The sequence below is a fragment of the Chiloscyllium plagiosum genome, unplaced genomic scaffold (assembly GCF_037043375.1).
Source record: "Chiloscyllium plagiosum isolate Xiang-an unplaced genomic scaffold, Cpla_swu_hap1 HiC_scaffold_40, whole genome shotgun sequence".
In the NCBI taxonomy this organism is placed as follows: Eukaryota; Metazoa; Chordata; class Chondrichthyes; order Orectolobiformes; family Hemiscylliidae; genus Chiloscyllium; species Chiloscyllium plagiosum.
In genome coordinates this window covers 31,051,599-31,060,233 of record NW_028270178.1, presented here as the reverse complement: position 1 = coordinate 31,060,233, position 8,635 = coordinate 31,051,599, and positions in this window count along the sequence as shown.

Genomic DNA, 8,635 nt, shown 5'->3' with positions numbered 1-8,635 from the left:
TACAAGCTATGTAATTGTCATGAAATGACAAAAGGAGGGAACGAGAAAGTCTATAGCCTTAAAACTTGTCCTTAAACATTTAGACTAAAATATAATGTTGAATGATAAAACACATATGCTGCACATTAGAAAACAGACAGGTAGGGAAGGTAAGGAAATTAAGAACATTTGCTTTAATCCAGTTAGTTTATCTTCTAGGTATCAGTGTTATGTTGTAATAGTGATGCTATAAGTAAATAAAGGGGGCCAAAGAGCCTGTACTGTGCTGTAATCCTCTATGTCTTATGCTCTATGAAAACGTCATCCGTATATTCTTAATTCCAAGCAGATATTCAGGACAGATTCCGCAATCTGCTGTGGCAGGAATTTAGTCTGAAGTTCTGGATTAATCTTGAATTTCCTCCAAACCCAAGACCCCTACCCCACCACCTCCATGACCTCTCACCCTAGCTACACGCCTCCATATCTCTGTAACTTCCTCCAGCCCCTATATCTATCCCCTGCCACCTCGATGACCTTGCCACCAGCTACACCCCTCCATATCTCTGTAACCTTCTCCAGCCCCTACACCTCTCCCCTCCCATTGGCATTATCTCTGACCCCAGCTACACCCCTCCCTATCTCTGTAACCTTCTTCAACCCATACACCTCCTCCCAGTCCCTGCAACTCTCTATTTCTGTATAATCTTGTCACAACCTCCAGCCCAACATGTATCTTATCCCTTCCACCTCCTTCACTAAAGTCAAACCGAGCTGATCTTGTTAATATTGATTTTGCTTCATATATTTACCATATTTACCGATCTCTGTAAAATTCTCCAGCAACTCCATCCCTCCTTATATATAGAACCACCTCCATCATCTACATCATTCCTCATCTGTGAGGTATACTCCATCCTCCATGCCACTTCCTATCTTCATCACCTCCTCCATTGCATACACACCTTCCTGTCACTTTAATCGCCCCCATCCCAAGAGCCTCTCTAATTCTATAATTTCATCCAGTAGCAATGTCCATCGGTGTAACCTCCTCCAGCATCAGTAAATGCCCTTATCTCTGAAAACCCCTCCAGCTCTCACACATCTTCCTATCACTGTCATCCCCTCCAGATACTCCTGTCCTCTATACCTCGGCAAACTCCTCCATCCCTGCCACTCCCAGCATATCTGGAAATTCTTCCATCCCCTACATCAGTCCATATTAATGTTATATCCTCGATTCCCGCAACTCTCCCTATCACTGTGTCATCTTCCAGCCTGTACACCATTCCTTATCGCTGTAACTTCTCACAGCAACTACATCATTTCCGGTCTCTGTATCATCCTCCAATGATCCAGGAATTGGCAAGGTAAGAGGAGGAAATTTACATTTTGGATTAAAATTTCTGACCCATGTTGAAAATCAGTTCTGGATAATTTGCAAGTTTTAATAAGCTCTGTGGGATATAGATAAAGCAGTGTTACTTCTGCAACCATAATTGCTTATGCAAGGTGAATGAACTAACCGACACCAGTGTATAATTCTTTCAGCAAAGAGCTGAGTTAGCTAAAATGTGCATGCAAGAATGAAGACTATGTAAAGGGATACATAGTTTCGTCTGAGTTAGCTAAAATGTGCATACAAGAATGGAATGTGCCTGCAAACAATGGAAGATGTTACGGACAAATAGATAAGTTGAAAAAGAACATCAAGATATTCCAAGCTCAGCAAATTTCCCTCCTGTCAGCACAAGTCGCTTACAGGGCCTGGAGTAGGGGGAGAAGTAAGCAAGGGATGAGCACAGCTGGGCAGGTGCAGAATACAATAAGGAAACGTGATCGGTTTGAAGGCTAATGAGGTAAACGGGGAAGTACCGAGAATTAAACTGTATAAATTGTGGAGTAATTTCTAGATCGGAGTGGCTACTTGCTAGTCACCCCTTCTTGCAAGAGCGTTTCAATACAATTCGCTGCTTCAGAATTTGACTCGGAATGAAATGTATTATATTGTGAGCTCTGTTTCTCACAAACTCTAAATGCCGTTTTCATAAACTCAGGAGCATTAATTCCCATTCTCCCTCCAACCTCAGTTAGTGCAAGAGGAAAAATTTTAGATTAAAATTTCAAACCTCACTATCTTCTGCCTGATCACCTCCCTGATGGTCTTTTCACAGCGTTGTGTTGTGTAAAGTGAAGCTGCTTTGATCCTCTCTCTGATCACACTCACTCCCAGACAGATCAGCCTGAGACACAGTCAGTACAGTGACCTTGCCTTCCCTGGATTTCCTCCTGCAGCCTCGTGCCTCAGACAAAGCCAGGTTACAAACCAACTGTGATGTCAGGTGTCTCTCTGTGATGTAAACGGTGAGGTCATACTGACACTGTGAGGTCACACTTTGACCTGTCCAGCACAAGGGACCTGACTGCGACCAAACAGAGGGATACTGAAACCCTCACTGTTATCAGGTTACAATATATTCACATTCCAGAATGTACAAAGTCCTTCCAGACGTAGACACTGTGGGATATAGGCAATGTACAGTATTGGGATTATCAACACCTTTTGCTCTGGGTAAATCGGTGATATCTGCACAGCAGTGAGAAATGGCAACAGCCTCCTGACAGTCTGAGGTGGTGGGTGTAACTCCTCCTCAGACGCCCAGGCTGACCAAGACTCAAGGCCATGGCTGGGCCCGTGTGCCTGCATTGGTGGTTCCAAACACACTTATGGAGAAAACGCTTAAAATTTACTGTCTGGATGTTTTGCTTGCCTTTTGGCTTTCTGTTATTTCTGCTGTTTGTTTTTAATTCTGGTTTTGTAACCAAGGTTGTATCAAAGAATGGAGATTTGTACTTTTTTCAACGTACTCATGTATTCCTATTCTTCAAGACACTTGGCATTAAAGTCTAATCCTGGCTCTAATTCTAGCCCCAAAGCTCCAGGAAGTCAATTGTGTTAACTAAGTAGTTACATTATTGATAGTCATTTAACAAATATACTTAGTTTGTTATATATGCTTCACATTGAAAGGAAGAGTAGGCAATGACTTTAGATAATTCAGCAAGAAAATATTTACAACTGGAAGCTGAGATTTTGAAATACTGACAGCGAGCCTATCTCCACAGGTGATGGGAACTATTCTCAGACAGATATCCCCGAAACAGCTCTTGACCAAGATCTCATTCCCTATCTCCTTCAAATCAGTACATTTTGTTATCACAGAATCCCTACAGTGTGGAAACAGACCATTTGGCCCAACAAGTCGACACCATACTTGAAAAGAGTAACCCAACCAGATCCATTCCCCTCTTCTCTTACTCTATATTTACCTCTGACTAATGCCCCTAAGCTGCACATCATTGGATTGTGGGATGAAACCGGACCACCTCCAGGAAGCTCATGCAGACACGGGGACAATGTGCAAACTCCACATACACAGTTGCCTGAGGCTGGAATCAAACCGAGGGCCCTGGAACTGAGGAAGCAGCACTAATTACTATACCACCATATCCTTACACTAACAGTAAGCAAACATTGCCGGTTTGAATGTAGAACTGCTCACTCTAGCAGGTACTGTACTCCCCTGATTCTTGTGTTACCCAACAGATGCATCAGAAATAACAATACTCTTCTCATCCAACTGCAGCTTCAGTACTGGTTACAGAACGCACTCTCATTGCAATGACAATAAGCGATTTGCTGCATTGTTGGAACAGGCATTATGATTAATTCCTCTCAAGCACAAACACTGACCAATCTTAGATCATGAGAACTATACTTACACCTGAGACACAAGGTTTCGATGCCAGCCTAAGAGGTATAGTTAGTAGGTTTGCAGATGACACCATAATTGGAGGTGTCGTGGACAGTGAAGAAGTTTACCTCAGATTGCAACGGTATCTTGATCAGATGGGCCAATGGGCTGAGAAGTGGCAGATGGAGTTTAATTTAGATAAGGTCCGAGGGAGTGTTGTTGAACAAAGCGATCTTGGACTGTAGGTTCATAACTCCTTGAATGTGGTGTCACAGGTAGATAGGATAGTGAAGAAGGCGCTTGGTATGCTTTCCTTTATGGGTCAGAGTGTTGAGTATAGGAGTTGGGAGGTCATGTTCCGGCTGTACAGGATATTGGTTAGGCCACTGTTGGAATATTGCGTGCAATTCTGGTCTCCTTCCTATTGGAAAGATGTTATGAAACTTGAAAGAGTTCAGAAAAGATTTGCAAGGAAATTGCCAGGGTTGGAGGATTTGAGCTATTGGGAGAGGCTGACAGGCTGGGGCTGTTTTCCATGTATCATTGGAGGCTGAGGGGTGACCTTATAGATGTTTACAAAATTATGAGGGGCATGGATAGGCTAAATAGGCAAAGTCTTTTTTCCCTGTGGTGGGGGAATCTAGAACTAGAGGGCAGATGTTTAGGGTGAGAGGGGAAAGATATAAAAGAGATCTAAGGGGCAACTTTTTCACTCAGAGGGTGGTATGTATATGGAATGAGCTGCTAGATGAAGTGGTGGAAGCTAGTACAATTGCAACATTTAAAAGACATCTGGATGGGTACATGGATAGGAAGGGTTTGGAGGGATATGGGCCAGGTGCTGGCAGGTGGGACTAGATTGGGTTGGGATATCTTTTCGGCATCGACGAGTTGGACTGAAAGGTTTGTTTCCGTGTTGTACATCTCTATGACACTATGACTCTATAACAGGAAAACTGACAACGCAAAAGATACCTTTACAAGCAATCCGTCCAGCAGAGTCGGAGAATTTGAACAATAGGGAGAGGCCGAATAGACTGTGGTTATGTTCCCTGGTGTGACGGGAGCTGAGGGGTGACCTTATGGAGGTTTATAGAATCATGAGAGACATGGATAGGATACCTGGACAAAGTCTTTTCTCTGGGGTGGTAGAGTCCAGAACTCGTGGGCATAGGTTTAGGGTGAGAGGGGAAAGATATAAAAGGGACCTGAGGGACAAGGTTTTCATGCAGAGGGTGGTACGTGTATGGAATCAGCTGCCAGAGGAAGTGGTGGAGGCTCGTACAATTACGACATTTAAGAATATTTGAATGGGTATATGAATAGGAAGGATTCAGTGGGGTTTGAGCTCAGTGCTGGCAAATGGGATGAGATTGGGTTGGGAAATCTGGTCGGCATGGACGAGTTGGATCGAAGGTCTGTTTCCCTGCTGTACATTTCGATGACTGTATGACTCTATAACAGGAAAACTGACAGCACAAATGTTACCTAAACAAGCAACCAGCAGAGAGTTCGCAGATGGAGACAAAAAACTGTACTAGTTGAGCAACAACAATGACAACCACATGGAGCCTTCCAATTTGCACCAGAATATACAGTCAGATCCAATAAACTAACTGAAGACACACAGCATGCGTTCAGAAAAATTGTACGCTTACTAACAAAGTAAAAGTTAAAGATCAAATAACACCACTTTATAATCCACCAGGTTTATTTGGAAGCACTAGCTTTCGAGCACTGCTCCTTTGTGGTTGCATGTGTGCTTTGTAGAGTGGGCACATGCGTTTGACGTACATGGTACATTAGCAAGACCAAGCAGATGCCAGGACAATGGCTAAATGGACACCGACAACAATCGCCAGACAGGAATGTTTCCTCCAGTCAGAGAGCACTTCAACGTTCAGGGACATTGGTCTCAGAACTTCGGGTGACCATCCTCCAAGGTGGACTCCGGGATATGCAGCAATGCAGAGAGGCAGATAGCCAAGGTCGGTTATCATGAGGATAGGCTAAACTGGGACCTTGGATTCATGTCACACTATAAGTGACCCACTACACTGTACACTCTCTCACACATGCACACATACACGCACACTCACACAGACTCTCTCATACAAACGCTGTCTCTCAGACACACATACACCTCTCATGCTTACAACCAGGCATACACACCCGCACACGCGTATACTCCATCACAATCACACACCCACTCGACCAATCACACACACACCCAAACACAAAGGAGCAGCGCTCCGAAAGCTAGTGCTTCTAAATAAACCTGTTTGTCTATAATCAGTTATTTTGCGATTTTTAACTTGGTCCATCCCAGTCTAACACCAGCATCTGCAAGAAAAGATAAACGAACAGGCACTGCCAAGAATACTGCATTTAACCTTGTATTCTGTATTCAAATTCGAGTTTCCAAAACATAATTCAACGTGCAAAAGTGTGAAGTGACTCATCCGCTACTGACCAGCTAATTTCTGCATCCAGTCAATGTCCCGTTGCAATCTACAGCAGCCCTCCACACTAATCACCACTCTACCAACCTTTGCATCATCGGCAAACTTAACAACACTCCCTTTCACTTCCTCATTCAAGTCATTTGTAACAATAACAAAGAGCAGAGGTCCCAGAACAGATCCCAATAAAACACTACTGGTCACCGAGCTCCTTCTGAATACTTCCCACCTAATACCACCCTCTGTATTCTATGCACCAGCCAATTCTGAGTCCAGATAGCCAGATTACCCTGTATCCCATGCCTACATACTTTCTGAATGAGCCTACCATGAGGAACTTTCTCACACATCTTGCTAAAATCCATGTACACCACATTCACTGCTGTGCTTTTATTAATGCATTTTGTTACATCCTCAAAGAATTCAATAAGATTGGTGGTGCATGACCTGCCCCTGGCAAAGCCATGCTGACTATCTCTAATCAAATTATGGTTTTCCAAGTAATCATAAATTCTGACTCAGAATCCTCTCCAATAGTTTGCACTTCACAGACGAAAGACTGACTGGTCGGTAATTCCCAGGATTATCCCTAATCCCCCATCTTGAACCAGGACATAACATGTACGCCCTCCTTTCATCTGGCATTACTCAAGTGGACAGTGAGAATGCAAAGATGCAGCAAAATCTTCCCACACTTCCTGTAGTCCACTTGGGTAGATCCCATCTGGCTCAGGGGAGTTATCTATCCTTATATTTTTCAAAGTTTTCAGCGCATCTACCTTCTTCACATGAACCTGTTTGAGCTTACTAGCCTGTTCCACGCAGTTTTTACAAACATCAATGTCCCTCTCATTAGTGAATACTGAATGATCGTATTTATTAAGGACCTCCAATAATCTTCGGACTCCAGTTACAAGTTCCTTACAGTATCCCTGATCAGCCCTACCCTCACTCTGGCCATCCTCTTGGTCCTCACAAAAGTGTTCCACACACTTTTAATGGTAAGGTCCGAGTGAGTGTTGCTGAACAAAGAGACCTTGGAGTGCAGGTCCATTGCTCCTTGAAAGTAGAATCGCAGGGAGATAGGATTGTGAAGAAGGCATTTGGTATGCTTTCTTTTATTGGTCAGAATATTGAGTATAGGAGTTGGGAGGACATGTTGCAGATGTACAGGACATTGGTTAGGCCACCTTTGGAAGATAGACTGCAGTTCTGGTCTCCCTCCTTTCAGTGGGATATTGTGAAATGTGAAAGGGTTCAGAAAGCATTTACAAGCATATTACCAGGGTTGGAGGATGTGAGCAATAGGGAGAGGCTGAATAGACTGTGGTTGTTTTCCCTGGAGTGTCAGAGGTTGAGGAGCGACCTTATGGAGGTAAATGGAAAGAATAAATAGACAAAGTCTTTTCTCCAGTGTGCGAGAATCCAGAACTAGAGGGCATAGGTTTAGGGTGAGAGGGGCAAGATATAAAAGGGAACTGAGGGGCAAGGTTTTCATGCAGAGGGTGATACGTAAATGGAATGGTCTGCCAGAGAAAGTGGTGGAAGATGGTACAATTACAGCATTTAAAGATATTTGAATGGGTATATGAAAGGAAAGATTCAGTGGGATATGGACTAAGTGCTGGCAAGTGGAATTGGATTGCGTTGGGATATCTGGTCGGCATGGACAAGTTGGACCGAAGAGTCTGTTTCCCTGCTGCCCATCTCTCTGACTTTATGTTACATTCCACTCGAATTTTCCTTCAGTTGACCTACTTCTGCTTATTCAGGCCCCCTTGTAGTTCTCCTAAGTCCATTCTTCAGTGCTTTTCTGGTTACCTAGTAACCTTCTTCTTCCCTGTCTAATCCTTGTTTACTCACTCTTCTTCATCTTTACTAGGTATTCCACATCCCTTGACACCTAAGGTTCCTTCTCCCTCTCATTCCCTTCCTTGCCTCAGTGGGACAAACCTATCCAACACCATCAGCAAATGCTCCCTATACCACCTCCACATATCCATCCCGCATTTCCCTCGAGTACATCTGTTCCCACTTTAGGCCCCCTCCCGTTCCTGCCTAGTAGCATTGTCATTTCCCCTCCCAAACTGAACATTTTCCCATACAGTGTGCTCCTATCCCTCCACATGACTACAGCAAAAGTAATGAAAGAACAGGGAGATCTTGGGGACATGTCCATAGATCACTCTTAGTTGTCACCCAGGCTGATAGGTTTGTTAAGAAGGCGTTATGCTGTTTGGCTGTCATTAGCAGGGGATATAAGAGCTGCAAGGTTATGCTGCAGCTCAATCAAGCCCTGGTTACAGCACACTTGGAATATTGTGTTCACTTCTGGTCACCTCATTAGAGGAAGGATGTGGGAGCTTTAGAGATGGTGCAAAGGAGATTTAGCAGGATGCTGTCTGGACTGGAGGGCATGTCTAATGAAGAAAGTTTGAG